The 16,305-nt window shown below is 43.1% G+C and overlaps 1 long non-coding RNA gene across 2 annotated transcripts in view; it reads left to right on the top strand.

The window, feature by feature from the left end:
* The window catches only part of LOC143774307 (uncharacterized), a 66,705-nt gene extending 50,460 nt beyond the window's left edge, over window positions 1-16,245 (top strand). For both annotated transcript variants that reach the window (XR_013215510.1, XR_013215511.1), the window contains exons 4-5: window positions 12,139-12,166; window positions 16,117-16,245. This is a non-coding gene — a long non-coding RNA (uncharacterized LOC143774307). The remainder of the gene's footprint in view (window positions 1-12,138; window positions 12,167-16,116) is intronic.
* The last annotated feature ends 60 nt before the right edge of the window (window positions 16,246-16,305 follow it).

Consider the following 16,305-nt stretch of genomic DNA (forward strand, 5'->3'; position numbering starts at 1 on the left):
CACCCCACATGGACAGAATAGTACGTCCAATGGCAGAAAGGGGTTAATGACCTGACCGTTTTTTGCAATTCTGACCAGTGTCCCTTTATGAGGTAATAACTCGGGAACGCTTCAACGGATCCTAGCGATTCTGAGACTGTTTTTTCGTGACATATTAAGCTTCATGTTAGTGATAAATTTAGGTCGATAATTTTTGCATTTATTTGCAATTTTCAAATTTTGAATTTTTCTTCTGTTAAACCAGAGAGTTATGTGACACAAAATAGTAATTAAATAACATTTCCCACATGTCTACTTTACATCAGCATAATTTTGGAAACAACATTTTTTTTTGCTAGGAAGTTATAAGGGTTAAAATTTGACCAGCGTTTTCTCACTTTTACAACAAAATTTACAAAACCATTTTATTTAGGGACCACCTCACATTTGAAGTCACTTTGAGGGGTCTATATGGCTGAAAATACCCAAAAGTGACACGATTCTAAAAACTACACCCCTCAAGGTGCTCAAAACCACATTCAAGAACTTTATTTACCCTTCAGGTGCTTCACAGCAGCAGAAGCAACATGGAAGGAAAAAATTAGCATTTAACTTTTTAGTCACAAAAATGAACTTTTAGCAACAATTTTTTTATTTTTCCAAGGGTAAAAGGATAAACTGGACCCCAAAAGTTGTTGTACAATTTGTCCTGAGTACGCTGATACCCCATATGTAGGGGGAATCACTGTTTGGGCGCACAACAGGGCTTGGAATGGAAGGAGCGCCATTTTACTTTTTGGATGAAAAATTGGCTCCAAACTTTAGCGGACACCATGTCGCGTTTGGAGAGCCCCTGTGTGCCTAAAGATTGGAGTTCCCCCACAAGTGACCCCATTTTGGAAACTAGACCCCCCAAGGAACTTATCTAGATGCATAGTGAGCATTTTCAACCCCCAGGTGCTTCCCAAATTGATCCGTAAAAATGAAAAAGTACTTTTTTTTCACAAAAAAATTCATTAAGCCTCAATTTTTTCATTTTCTCATGGGCTACAGGATAAAATGGATCTTAAAATGTATTGGGCAATTTCTCCTGAGTACGCTGATACCTCACATGTGGGGGTAAACTACTGTTTGGGCACACGGCAAGGCTCGGAAGGGAATGAGCGCCATTTGACTTTTTGAATGAAAAATTAGCTCCAATCGTTAACGATCACCATGTCGCGTTTGGAGAGCCCCTGTGTGCCTAAACATTTGAACTCCCCACAAGTGACACCATTTTGGAAACTAGACCCCCCAAGGAACTCATCTAGATGTGTGGTGAGCACTTTAAACCCCCAAGTGCTTCACAGAAGTTTATAACGCAGAGCTATGAAAATAAAAAATAATTTTTCTTTACTCAAAAATTATTTTTTAGCCCACAATTTTTTATTTTCACAAGGGTAACAGGAGAAACTAGATGCCAAAGGTTATTGTCCAGTTTGTCCTGAGTACGCTGATACCCCATATGTGGGGGTAAACCACTGTTTGGGTGCATGGCAGAGCTCGGAAGGGAAGTAGTGACTTTTCGAAATGCAGACTTTGATGGAATGGTCTGCGGGTGTCATGTTACTTAAATCGGAGAAACACGAGTCAAAATTGGCCCAAATAAATATAAAAATATTATTTATTGAATTTTATGATAACCACCTTTTTACCTAGCTTACACACTGTGGGCAGCACAGATATGGTGCATGGTGGTACTATTGGTTTAAGTTCTATAGCCACGTAATACTGTTATTTATTCCATGTGCCATATACTGGGCTCATTACTGTTCATGGGTACGTACTAGATACCCCTTGCTATGATTGAAGGTATTAATGTCCTTGTCTGTATACCTGGAACATTGGTTGCACCTATGGATTAGTCACTTTATAAAACTGTGTGAATTACTATTTATTGTACAATTTTGTGTATGTTTTAGTGGTTATCATAAAATTCAATAAATAATATTTTTATATTTATTTGGGCCTATTTTAACTCGTGTTTCTCTGATTTAAATAACTTATGATTGAGTCGCCGTATGTTAAATATTCAGCTGACGCTTATTTTTGTATATGGCTGTCATGTTACGTTTGCAGAGCCCCTGATGTGCCTAAACAGTAGAAACCCCCCACAAGTGACCCCATTTTGGAAACTAGACCCCCCTAGGAACTTATTTAGATTTGTGGTGAGCACTTTGAACCCCCAAGTGCTTCGCAGAATTTTATAACGCAGAGCCGTGAAAATAAAAAAATCTTTTTTTTCCCACATAAATAATTTTTTAGCCCCCATTTTTTATTTTTCCAAGGGTAACAGGAGAAATTAGACCCCCAAAATTGTTGTACAATTTTTCCTGAGTATGCTGATACCCCATATGTGGGGGTAAACCACTGTTTGGGCACACGTCGGGGAAAGGAAGGGAGGGAGCACCATTTGACTTTTTGAATGCAAGATTGGCTGGAGTCAATGGTGGCGCCATGTCGTGATTGGAGACCCCCTGATGTGCCTAAACAGTGGAAACCCCTCAATTCTAACTCCAACACTAACCCAACACACCCCTAACTCTAATCCCAACTCTAACCATAACCATAATCACAACCCTAACCCCAACACACCCCTAATCACAACCCTAACCCCAACACACCCATAACCCTAATCCCAACCCTAACCTCAACACACAACCAACCCTAATCTCAACCCTAACCATAACCCTAACCACAAGCCTAACCCTAACCTCAACACACCCCTAACCCTAATCTTAACCCTAATTCCAAACCTAACCCTAATTCCAACCCTAACTCTAGTTCCAGCCCTAACCCTAAGGCCTATGTGCCCATGTTGCGGATTCGTGTGCGGATTTTTCCGCACCGTTTTTGAAAAATCTGCAGGTAAAACGCACTGCGTTTTACTTTTAGATTTACTGCGGATTTCCAGTGTTTTTTGTGCGGATTTCACCTGCGGATTCCTATTGAGGAACAGGTGTAAAATGTTGCAGAATCCACACAAAGAATTGACATGCTGCGGAAAATACAATGCAGCGTTTCCGCGCTGTATTTTCCGCACCATGGGCACAGCAGATTTGGTTTTCCATAGGTTTACATGGTACTGTAAACGTGATGGAAAACTGCCACGAATCTGCAGCGGCCGATCCGCCGCGGATCCGCAGCCAAATCCGCACCGTGTGCACATAGCCTAATTCTAACCCTAATTGCAACCCTAACCCTAGCCCTAACCCTAGCCCTAACCCTAGCCCTAACCTTAACTCTAGTTCTAACCCTAACCCTAGTGGAAAATAAAAATAAATATATTTTATTTATTTCATTATTTTCCCTACCTATGTGGGTGATAAGGGGGGGCTTTATTTACTTTTTTATTTTGATCACTGTGATATAACCTATCACAGTAATCAAAATGTACCTGTAACGAATCTGCCGGTCGGCAGATTCGGCGGGCACCCACCATTTTGGAAGATGGCGGCGCCCATTGAAGATGCCAGACGGAACTCCCAGGACTCCAGTGGTATGGGGGGTGGGATTGGACAGCGGGGGGCACTGGAGGGGAGAGGAGGGGAGAGGAAAGCAGCGGAGGGCAGCGGAGCACTGAACAGAGAGGAGGAAAGACTGACAGAGCGATCATAGCCACATGGGGGCAAAGACACCCCCCCTGGGCTAAAGTACCTCTCCCCCTGTCCCTGCAGATTGGGTGAAATTGGAGTTAACCCTTTCACCCGGTCTGCAGGGACATGATCCCTCCATGACGCCACATAGGCGTCACAGGTCGGATTGGCACAGACTTTCATGACGCCTACGTGGCGTCACAGGTCGGGAAGGGGTTAACGAATGTACGAATCCTGGAAATAGTTTTGAGTTGTAGTTGGCAGGAAGTGGAAATGGCATGGATATGTGTTTTGAAGGAGAGATCAAAGTCCAGGATTACCCTGAGGCAGCGAGCTTGCGGGATGCCCTCATCCTTGTAGATGAGGGCCAGAAAGAGCATGTGCTCCAGTGGATGGCAAACACTGCATCAAGTGGTCTCTCCTCCTCTTTCTCCACCTTAACATCACACACAGTACATAACTCAAAGGTGGCACCCCAATTACCTTTGTTTCCCCCTGTGTCATAACTCTCCAACTGCCCAACGGACTGTGGAGAACCACAGATGGGTGGGTCTGCAGAGCTGTTCGCACATTCTATTCCATGGACATCAGAGATCTGCTCCGCAGATTCACAGAATCTAGAGGAGGAAAGCATCTGCACCGATGCCTCAAATTTTTCTTTAGTTGGATGCAGGACCGAATGAATTAGGGTCCGAGCAGAATCCAGACCCTCATCCCCAGGGTAGAAGTGATCCTGATGAGACTCAGATATCTGAGGCGCACGGTGGCTGTACTGTGCTGTCAGGGCAGGTAGATGAGGAGGGTGACTCTCATGGTGAGGAGTGGTAGAACAGATAGGATGAAGATGAGGTTGTAGATCCAACTTGGTGTGTACCCAGAGGCACAAATCTAAGTAGCTCATTAGAGGAGGTGGAGGAGGAGGAAGACAAGGAGGCTACGCTGCGGTTTCCCGCACAGATGCGGAAACACTGCATCCTTAGCCACAACGTTGGCTGTGGACATCAGTGGTCACGGGTCTGCAGTTCGCATGGTTAGCAAGGGTTGCCTAGCCTGGGACTTTTTTGCAACTGTAAGGGATGACCCAACTCATATCTGCCAACTTTGTAAAAAAAAAACAAACTCAGTACATGCATGAACCGGCACATGCGCTATCAACATGCATTAGTCTAGTAATCTCACTACACTAAAATGTTGTCTAGCCGGCCCCCCCAACCACCGTCCACCACATCAACTGCATCTGCATCTTCTTCCTCCTCCATCACTGAGGCAAGTGTTCTCACACATTTCTCTGGCTGCAGAACCTCCACTTATTTACCCACTGCAGTCGGAGTGAGTGAGACACTGAGCACATCACATCTTTCTCAATCCACCATAACATCTCCATCTGCACCTCAATCACAGTCCAGCAGTTTGTCATGTTCACCCTACTCCACCCTGTCTCAGCACAGCAGCCAGCTCTCGGTCATAGTTGTGCTCATGTAAAAGATTGTTTCCTCATACACATCACCATCTCTAATCTGTTGGCCACAGAAATGCTGCCTTTCCATCTGGTGTTTACAGCAGCTTTCTGAAAGTTGATGGCATAGCAGTCCCCCAGTACCAGTTGCCCAGTTGCTATTACTTCTCTAAGAAAAATGTGCTTGTGCTACACCAGCATGTCTCAGGCAACATCACCCGTTCCTTGAAAAAATTCTGTCTGCCAGGGTGTATTTCACCATTAACACCTGGACGAGCAAGCATGGCTATGGGTGTTACATCTCGGAAACTGGGTACTGGGTGACTCTAGTGGCTGTGGGTGCAGGTGGGGAAGGGTCTGCTGCAGTCTTGTAATCCCCAAGGCTTGCAAGGCACTTGGAGACGGAGAATTAAACTGCTAGACAACAGGGGTTGGAGAACTAAACTGCTAAACAGCTAGGGTTGGAGAACTAAACCATTACACACTAGGGGATGGAGAACTAAACCACTACACACCAAGGGATGGTGAACTACAGCAAAAGACAAGGTGTCACTAGACACCAAGTCTTGGAATCCTCAATGCTTGCTGGACAAACCTCTGTATCTAACACTTCCTCCACTACTTCTGCCTCCTCCACCTCCTCTAGGCCTCCACCTGCACCCTCGACCTCTCCCGTAATGAGACACGCATTCCAATATTGCAGAAAGACCCCCTCTGCATTGCACATCAAGGGCTCACCACAATCAGGCAGTGATTAAATTAATATGCCTTGGAGATCGCAGTCATACAGCTCAATAGTTGTGCGCAGCTATCCAGGCCAAGTTTGAGCAATGGAAATGGAAAATGGAGGCAGGGAAGGCGGTGTGTGATAACTGTACGAACGTGGTGATGGCACCACACCCGGGTAACCTGACACATGGGCCATGCATGGCTCATGTCCTCAACCTGGAGGTACAGCAATTTCTCTGCCACTATCCCGGCCTGGATGCACTGCTGCAGAAAGCACAGTTGCTGTGTGCTCACTGCCACCTTTCACACCCCAATGTACTGACATGTTAATACAACCCTTGGAAAAATAATGGAATCACCGGCCTTGGAGGGTGTTCATTCAATTGTTTAATTTTGTAGAAAAAAAAGCAGATCACAGACATGGCACAAAACTAAAGTCATTTCAAATGGCAACTTTCTGGCTTTAATAAACACTAAAAGAAATCAAGAACAAAAATTGTGGTAGTCAGTAATGGTTACTTTCTTAGAACAAGCAGAGGGAAAAAATTATGGAATCACTCAATTATGTGGGAAAAAATTATGGAATCATGAAAAACAAACAAGCAAAAAAAACGTCCAACACATCACTAGTATTTTGTTGCATCACCTCTGGCTTTTATTACAGCTTGCAGTCTCTGAGGCATGGACTTAATGAGGGTCAAACAGGACTCTTCATCAATCTGGCTCCAACTTCCTCTGATTGCTGTTGCCAGATCAGCTTTGCAGGTTGCAGCCTTGTCATGGACCATTTTCTTCAACTTCCACCAAAAATTTTAAATTGGATTGAGATCCTGAATATTTGCAGGCCATGACATTGACCTTATGTGTCTTTTTTCAAGGAATGTTTTCACAGTTTTTGCTCTATGGCAGGATGCATTATCATCTTGAAAAATGATTTCATCATCCCCAAACATCCTTTCAATTGATGGGATAAGAAAAGTGTCCAAAATATCAACATAAACTTGTGCGTTTATTGAAGCTGTAATGACAGCCGTCTCCCCAGTGCCTTTACCTGACATGCAGCCCCATATCATCAATGACTGTGGAAATTTGCATGTTCTCTTCAGGCAGTCATCTTTATAAATCTCATTGGAACGGCACCAAACAAAAGTTCCAGCATCATCGCCTTGCCCAATGCAGATTTGTGATTCATCACTGAATATGACTTTCATCCAGTCATCCACAGTCCACGATTGCTTTTCCTTAGCCCATTGTAACCTTGTTTTTATCTGTTTAGGTGTTAATGATGGCTTTCATTTAGCTTTTCTGTATGTAAATCCCATTTCCTTTAGGCGGTTTCTTAGGGTATGTGCACACGTTGCGGATTTTGCTGCGGATTTTTCTGCAGCGGATTTGGAAAATCCGCAGTGCAAAACCACTGTGGTTTTCACTACGGATTTTCTCGCGGTTTCTTCTGCGGATTCCTCTGCGGGTTTTCAACTGCACTTTCCTATTGGTGCAGGTTGAAAACCGCTGCGGAATCCGCAGAAAGAAGTGACATGCTACTTCTTTTTTTCCCCAGCGTTTCCGCGCGGAATTTTCCGCAGCATGTGCACTGCGGTTTTTGTTTTCCATAGGTTAACATTGTACTGTACACCGCATGGAAAACTGCTGTGGATCTGCAGCGTCAAAACCGCTGTGGATCTGCAGCAAAAACCGCAACGTGTGCACATAGCCTTACAGTTCGGTCATAGACGTTGACTCCAGTTTCCACCCGTTCGTTCCTAATTTGTTTTGTTGTGCATTTCCTGTTTTGGAGACATATTGCTTTAAGTTTCCGGTCTTAACGCTTTGATGTCATCCTTGGTCTACCAGTATGTTTGCCTTTAACAACCTTCCCATGTTCTTTGTATTTGGTCCAGATTTTAGACACAGCTGACTGTGAACAACCAACATCTTTGCAACATTGCGTGATGATTTACCCTCTTTTAAGAGTTTGATAATCCTCTCCTTTGTTTCAATTGACATCTCTCGTGTTGGAGCCATGATTCATGTCAGTCCACTTGGTGCAAAAGCTCTCCAAGGTGTGATCACTCCTTTTTAGATGCAGAATAACAAGCATATCTAATTTGATAAAGAAAAGGAGGTAGCCAGCTCACCAGTAATCACCGCAGGTGCACAGAACTCCGCTGCAGGCAGACGTAATGTTCATTGAAGAGAAAAAAAAAAAAGGGTTGAGTTCCAGCTCCTTAAAACAATTCTTTTATTGAATCCAAATATAAAATCCAAATGTCCGTGGTGTATGACTCCCACCAATAAGTGCCCGGGATGACAGAGCTTTAACGGCTACGCGTTTCGATCAGAATGATCTTTATCAAAGCCATCAAAGCTATCAAAGCTTTGATAAAGATCATTCTGATCGAAACGCGTAGCCGTTAAAGCTCTGTCATCCCGGGCACTTATTGGTGGGAGTCATACACCACGGACATTTGGATTTTATATTTGGATTCAATAAAAGAATTGTTTTAAGGAGCTGGAACTCAACCTTTTTTTTTTTTCTGTTCAATATCTAATTTGATGCAGGTGTTAGTTTTGGGAAATGAAATTTAGAGGGTGATTCTATAATTTTTTCCCACATAATTGAGTGAGTCCATAACCATTACTGACTAACACATTTTTTGTTCTTGATTTCTTTTAGTGACATACAACGAGAAAAGTTTAGGAACATGCCCACTTACCTAGAAAGATTAGATGTATGTACAGGTAATATGGGTCATATCTAAGGAACAGAGAGACCCAAGAACAAAATAAAAACTTCATGAGATCAGGACAATTTACATCAGGAAAAAAAATGCCATATTTCTGGTACCTGATACTTCCACTTGAAGGATTAACAGCTCTCTTTTTCTATGATCCTTTGGTTCCAGCTGGAGACTGCCATTACTGCATAGCACAATAAATTATAAAGTAAAGTATAGCAGAAAGGCGCAGGCAGTGGAGCCACCACAAATAAACATCAGCAAGGCGGTAAGAGAAGCTGCTTCAGGAAAAGGGCCTTCACCTTGGAAAACTCTTAAAGCTGCCGTTTGAACATACCCTTCATGGATTTCTCCATGGTTTTCCTTCTTCCCAACTTCATGGAATATAAATTTTACCTATTTTGCTATTTTGCATTTGTTGGAATGAGATAATTTTCAACTCCAGTTTGCTCATGGACATGTTTCACCCCATCTGACCATGTGTGGTATCATAACACTTCATTTTAAAAGTAACTAAACTTCTATTTACATTTTTTCATAATTTTGTCCAGCATAGAAAATATACAATTATTCATATCAGTTTATTACAAAAATATAAAAAATTGTATGTAAGTGGCTTCCAAACTCTGGTGTTTCCCCAGTCTAGTTCTATGTCTTCAGCTGCATTGATATCAGAAAGTTCTCATTTGGAGTACAGATGATGGCAGTGATGGACCAGCCCAGCACATACCATCATCCCTTATTACATAGTATCTTTTATTATATATAGCGCTGCCCTTTATTACATTGTAACCTCTCTTGTGTATAGCACTGTCCCTTATTACATAGTATCTTCTCTTTTTTATATAGCACCATCCCTTATTATACAGTTGTGTTCAAAAGTTTACATACCCCAGCAGAATTTTTGCTTTCTTGGCCTTTTTTTCAGAGAATATGAATGATAACACCAAAACATTTTCTCCACTCATGGTTAGTGGTTGGTGAAGCCATTTAATGTCAAACTACTGTGTATTCTCTTTATAAATCATAATGAAAACCCAAAACATCCAAATGACCCAGATTAAAAGTTCACATACCCCATTTCTTAATAACGTGTATTGCCCCTACTTGAAGTCTTTTGTGGGTAGTTGTGGTTCAGGTTCTTTATTTTCTCAGATGCTAAAGCTTCACACTCTTCTTGGCAAAAAGCCTCCGGTTCCTGTAAATTCCTGGGCTGTCTAGCATGAACTGTGCGCTTGATATCTCCCCAGAGTGGCTCAATGATATTGAGGTCAGGAGACTGAGATGGCCACTCCAGAACCTTCACTTTGTTCTGCTGTTGCCAATGACAGGTCGACCGTGCAGCCCGCTTTTCTTCAAATGCCTCCTTATTGTGCATCTTGAAACAGCCACACCGCTAGTTTTCAGAGAGTCCTTTATTTCAGCTTATGTTATTTGTGGGTTTTTCTTTGCATCCCAAACAATTTTCCTGGCAATTGTGGATGACATTTTTGTTGGTCTACCTGATCGTTGTTTTGTTTATACAGAGCCCCTGATTTTCTATTTGTTAATCACAGTGTGAACGCTGCTGACTGGCATTATCAATTCCTTGGATATCTTTTTGTATCCCTTTCCTGTTTTATACAGTTCAACTACCTTTTCCCGTAGATCCGTTGACAATTCTTTTGCTTTCCCCGTGACTCACAATCCAAAAACGTCAGTGGCCGGAAGAAAGATGCAAGAGTCTGTCTGGATCCCAGAAATTCACTCAACTTTTATGCACACACACTGATTACAAGCAAACAGGTCACAGGCGAGGGTGTTACCTTTAGTAGCCATTCAAACCCATTTGTGTCAACTTCTGTGCTTGTTATCAGGCGAAAATCACCAGGGTATGTAAACTTTTGATCAGGGTCATTTGGATGTTTTGGGTTGTCATTATGATTTAAAAAGAGAAAACACGGTAGTTTAAAAATAAATGGCTTCACCCAACCAGTAACTATGAGTGGAGAAAGTTTTGGTGTTATCATTCATATTCTCTGAAAAAAGGCCAAGAAAGCAAAAATTCTGCCGGGGTATGTAAACTTTTGAGCTCAACTGCATAGTATGCTTTTGTTAGGTGTCGAGCTCCCGCCTCTGCACAGGGGGAATCTCGAACCATCTCCGTTGCGGTCTTCCATTCTTCTCCAGCCACAGTGGAGCCTGCTCAGCGGAGACGTCGGTCCCAGAATCTGACTCAGGCTGATACTGGGCAACTGGTTACTGCTGCCCTTCCAGGCTCTACCTTTGTAGCCAGCGCTGATCAGCAGCGAGCAGATCTTTCTGGGACTAAGTCCTGCTTTTCCCATACTGGGCATGCCCACGGGACGATCTCCCATTGGAGGTCGGGGGTCACATGCGCAGGTCCTGAAGCAGTTCCTGTTGGACTATTAGGAAGGTCCTTGAGTTGTTTGTCTGTTATGTTAACTGCATGACCACAGTTTTGCTCTGTTTGGTAGCTGTGTTCCTCTGTGAGGTTAACAGGGCACAGCATCTTGTTATTCAAGTGAATCTGTGAAGTAACAGAGTTTGCTATACCGTCATATAGTACCGCCCATTACTAGCAGCAGGTTTCTCTCCTGCACGGTGGACCCCGGGTTGCGAACGCATCTACTATCTCAAATATATATAGTTGGTGCGTTCCGCTAACCCTAACAGCTTTCTTGTGTGTAGTGCCATCCCTTATTTCATAGTATATTTTCTTTTTAATAGCGTCATACCTTATTGTAGTGTCCTTTTTTGTGTATTGCACCGTCCTTTATATCATAGTGTCCTCTCTTGTGTCTAGCGCCATCCCTTATTACAAGATGTCTTCTCTTATGTATAGCCTTGTCCCTTTCTATATTTCTCACTAAAGGTACCGTCACACTAAGCGACGCTGCAGCGATACAGACAACGATGCCGATCACTGCAGCGTCGCTGTTTGGTCGCTGGAGAGCTGTCACACAGACCGCTCTCCAGTGACCAACGATGCCGAGGTCCCCGGGTAACCAGGGTAAACATCGGGTTGCTAAGCGCAGGGCCGCGCTTAGTAACCCATTGTTTACCCTGGTTACCAGTGTAAAATGTAAAAAAACAAACAGTACATACTCACCTTCGCGTCCCCCGGCGTCCGCTTCCTGCACTGACTGAGCGCCGGCCCTAACAGCAGAGCGGTGACGTCACCGCTGTGCTGTGCTTTCACTTTACGGCCGGCGCTCAGTCAGTGCAGGAAGCGGACGGCGGGGGACGCGAAGGTGAGTATGTACTGTTTGTTTTTTTACATTTTACACTGGTAACCAGGGTAAACATCGGGTTACTAAGTGCGGCCCTGCGCTTAGTAACCCGATATTTACCCTGGTTACCATTGTAAAACATCGCTGGTATCGTTGCTTTTGCTGTCAAACACAACGATACACGGCGATCTGACGACCAAATAAAGTTCTGAACTTTAATCAACGACCAGCGATATCACAGCAGGATCCTGATCGCTGCTGCGTGTCAAACACAACGATATCGCTAGCCAGGACGCTGCAACGTCACGGATCGCTAGCGATATCGTTTAGTGTGACGGTACCTTAGCTCTCAGAATATTCTGTTGCAGGAGATTTGCAGGAGATATTTCTGATAAGGCCGGGGTCACACTAGACCGTAATACGGACGAGTGCTATGCGATAAAAAATCGCATAGCACTCGGCCCAATGTTAACCTATGGTGCAGCTCCCATCATCCGATATTTTCTCCACCGTAATCTGGATCCGAGTGAAATCGCAGCATGCTGCGATTGTCACCGTATCTCGGCCGAGACTCGCCAATGAAAGTCTATGGGGGCAAGAACAAATCGGGTTACACACGGACCATGCGTGTGCATGGCGAGAAATACGCACCGGTGTTCTATAGAAAAGCCGGTAATTCAATTGCCGGCTTTTCATTTCTCCTTCACAAACCCGACAGGATATGAGACATGGTTTTCATACAGTAAACCATCTCATATCCCCCTTTTTTTTGCATATTCCACACTACTAATGTTAGCAGTGTGTATGTGCAAAATTTGGCCGCTGTAGCTGCTAAAATAAAGGGTTAAATGGCGGAAAAAATTGGCGTGGTCTCCCGTGCAATTTTCTCCGCCAGAGTGGTAAAGCCAGTGACTGAGGGCAGATATTAATACCCAGGAGAGGGTCCATGGTTATTGGCCCCTCCATGGCTAAAAACATCTGCCCCCAGCCACCCCAGAAAAGGCACATCTGGAAGATGCGCCTATTCTGGAACTTGGCCACTCTCTTCCCACTCCAGTGTAGCGGTGGGATATGGGGTAATGAAGGGTTAATGCCACCTTGCTATTGTAAGGTGACATTAAGCCAGATTAATAATGGAGAGGTGTCAATTATGACACCTATCCATTATTAATCCAATTGTTTGAAAGGGTTAAAAAACACACACACACGATTAAAAAGTATTTTAATTAAATAAACACACCGGTTGTTTTAATATTTTATTGCTCTCTCAATCCATTTTAAGACCCTCGCTTGGCAAAATAATAAACCCACAAGATACATACCCTCAGATGAACCGTCACGTCCCACGAGGTAATCCATCTGAAGGGGTTAAAATATTTTACAAGCAGAAGCCCTGCTAATGCAGCTGTGCTCGTGCTTGTAAGCCCCGGCGAATGAAGGAAATGTAGGTCAATGACCTATAGTTACCTTCAGTCGCGGTGATGCGCCCTCTGCTGGATGTCCTCATATGACGTCGAGTGTGGGAAAAAGTTCCCAGGCTGCAGTTCATGAGGACATCCACCAGGGGGCGCATCACCGCGACTGAAGGTAACTATAGGTCATTGACCTACATTTCCTTCATTCGCCAGGGCTTACAGGCACGAACACAGCTGCATTAGCAGGGCTTCTGCTTGTAAAATATTTTAACCCCTTCAGATGGATTACCTCGTGGGACGTGACGGTTCATCTGAGGGTATGTATTTTGTGGGTTTATTATTTTGCCAAGCGAGGGTCTTAAAATGGATTGAGAGAGCAATAAAATATTAAAACAACCTGTGTGTTTATTTAATTAAAATACTTTTTAATCATGTGTGTGTGTGTGTGTGTTTTTTAACCCTTTCAAACAATTGTATTAATAATGGATAGGTGTCATAATTGACGCCTCTCCATTATTAATCTGGCTTAATGTCACCTTACAATAGCCAGGTGGCATTAACCCTTCATTACCCCATATCCCACCGCTACAGGGAGTGGGAAGAGAGTGGCCAAGTGCCAGAATTGGCGCATCTTCCAGATGTGCCTTTTCTGGGGCGGCTGGGGGCAGACGTTTGTAGCCAATAACCATGGACCCTCTCCTGGCTATTAATATCTGCCCTCAGTCACTGGCTTTACCGCTCTGGCGGAGAAAATTGCGCGGGAGCCCACGCCAATTTTTTCCGCCATTTAACCTTTTATTTTAGCAGCTACAGCGCCCACATTTTGCACATACACACTACTAACATTAGTAGTGTGGAATATGCAAAAAAAAAAGGTGATATGAGATGGTTTACTGAATGAAAACCATGTCTCATATCCTGTTGGGTTTAGGCAGGAGAAATGAAAAGCCGGCAATTGAATTACCGGCTTTTCACAGATATCGCGCTGAATGAAATATAAATACAGAATATATATATGTGTGTCTCAATGACATATATATACATATATATATATATATATATATATATATATATATATATATATATATATATATATATATATATATACAGTATATATAATGTATATATGTTTTCCAGAACATTTGAGCACATAAATCCAATGTCGGTTTTGCAAGCCTGCGAGAAAATCTCGCAGTACGGATGCCATACGGATTACGTACGGAGGATGCCATGCGCAAAATACGCTGACACACCCTGCCTACGGATGACATACGGACCACTACACTGTGTTCCAAATTATTATGCACATAGAGTTTAGGAGTGATAAGGTTAGAATTTGTTTGTTTGTCATTTAAACTCATTGATGGTGATGTGTGTCAGGGCTCTTTATATCACTGAAAGCAATTGCAGATACCTGTGCAAATTAGTTTGGCAGGTGTGTCCAAATAAAGGCAAGACTACTTAAGAAGGCTGTTCCACATTATTAAGCAGCCTACATTTTTTGCCAAAATGGGAAAGAAAAAGGATGTGTCGGCTGCTGAGAAGCAACAAATTGTGGAGTATTTAGGTCAAGGCATAACTACAATCAACATTGCCAAGACACTTCATCGTGATCATCGCACAATCAAGAAGTATGTAGCTGATTCCCAGCACACCCGTGTGCGTGCTGATAAGGAAAAATTGAGGACTCTTTCCAACAGGCAATTGCGTAAGGTTAAAAGAACAGCTGCAAAAATGCCTTGTCATAGCAGCAGACAAGTTTTTGAAGCTGCTGGTGCCTCCAAGTCCCCAGAACAATAAGATGCAGGGTCCTTCAGAGGTTTGCAGCTGTGCGTAAGCCATCCTGTCGACCACCTCTATCCACTGCACACAAGCAGAAACGGCTCCAGTGGGCCAAACGATACATGAAGACTGACTTCCAAACTGTTTTGATCACCGATGAGTGCCGTGCAACGCTCGATGGTCCAGATGGATGGAGTGGAGGATGGCTGGTTGATGGACACCCCATGAAAACACAGCTAAGGTGCCAACAAGGAGGAGGTGGAGTAATGTTTTGGGCTGGAATCATGGGGAGAGAGATTGTCGGCCCCTTTATGATCCCTGAAGGGGTAAAGATGAACTCCATAATCTATGTGGAGTTTCTAAAACAACACTTCCTGCCATGGTACAAGAGGAAGAACCGTGCTTTCCGCAGCAAGATCATTTTCATGCATGATAATGCACCGTCTCATGCTGCAAAAAACACATCTGCATCTCTGGCTGCTATGGGCATAAAAGAGGACAAACTTATAGTGTGGCCATCATCTTCCCCTGACCTCAACCCCATTGAGAACCTCTGGAGCATCATCAAAAGGAGTGTCTATGATGGCGGGAGGCAGTTCACATCTAAGCAACAGCTCTGGGAGGGTATTCTGTCCACATGCAAAACAATTGAAGCAGAAACCATCCAAAAACTGACAAATTCAATGGACGAGAGAGCTCAGAAGCTTCTTTTGAACAAGGGGTCCTACGTGCAAATGTAACATCACCTAGAATAAAGTTTTCACTTGAAAACTGTTTGATTTCATTTTGTAATAAGCTGATAATGCTTATAACTTCACAATTGACCATTTTTTTGTTAAAAATAAAAAAAAAAAGGTTGAAAACTCTGCTGTGCATAATAATTTGGAACATGCATTTTGAGTGTTTATTTTTTTTTAAAAGATACTGTTTTCATAGGCAGTTTGTTCCAAAACATTGCAATTATACTAGAATAGTAGATGACTGGAAAATAACAATGACTGCAATTCAGATAGGTAATTTAGAGAAAATATGAAGAAATATTATTTGCATAATAATTTGGAACACAGTGTATTTTGGGGACATTTCTGCGTATTACGGCCGTAAAATACGGACCGTTTTTTTATACGTTGTGTGTGTCCCCGGCCTAAGAAGAACACTCAAAGAAAGCTCAACAGGTGCTGACCAATCACTGTCATCATCTGTACTCCTAATGATTACATTCTGATATCAGCACAGCTGAAGGAAGACAAATAGATGGTTGAAAGAAGGGGTTTAGAAGCCACTTACATGCAATTTTCTCTTACAGAAAAGAAGACAAATTCCCTAATAAATTAAGTT

The sequence above is a fragment of the Ranitomeya variabilis genome, chromosome 5 (genome assembly GCF_051348905.1).
Source record: "Ranitomeya variabilis isolate aRanVar5 chromosome 5, aRanVar5.hap1, whole genome shotgun sequence".
Taxonomy (NCBI): domain Eukaryota; kingdom Metazoa; phylum Chordata; class Amphibia; order Anura; family Dendrobatidae; genus Ranitomeya; species Ranitomeya variabilis.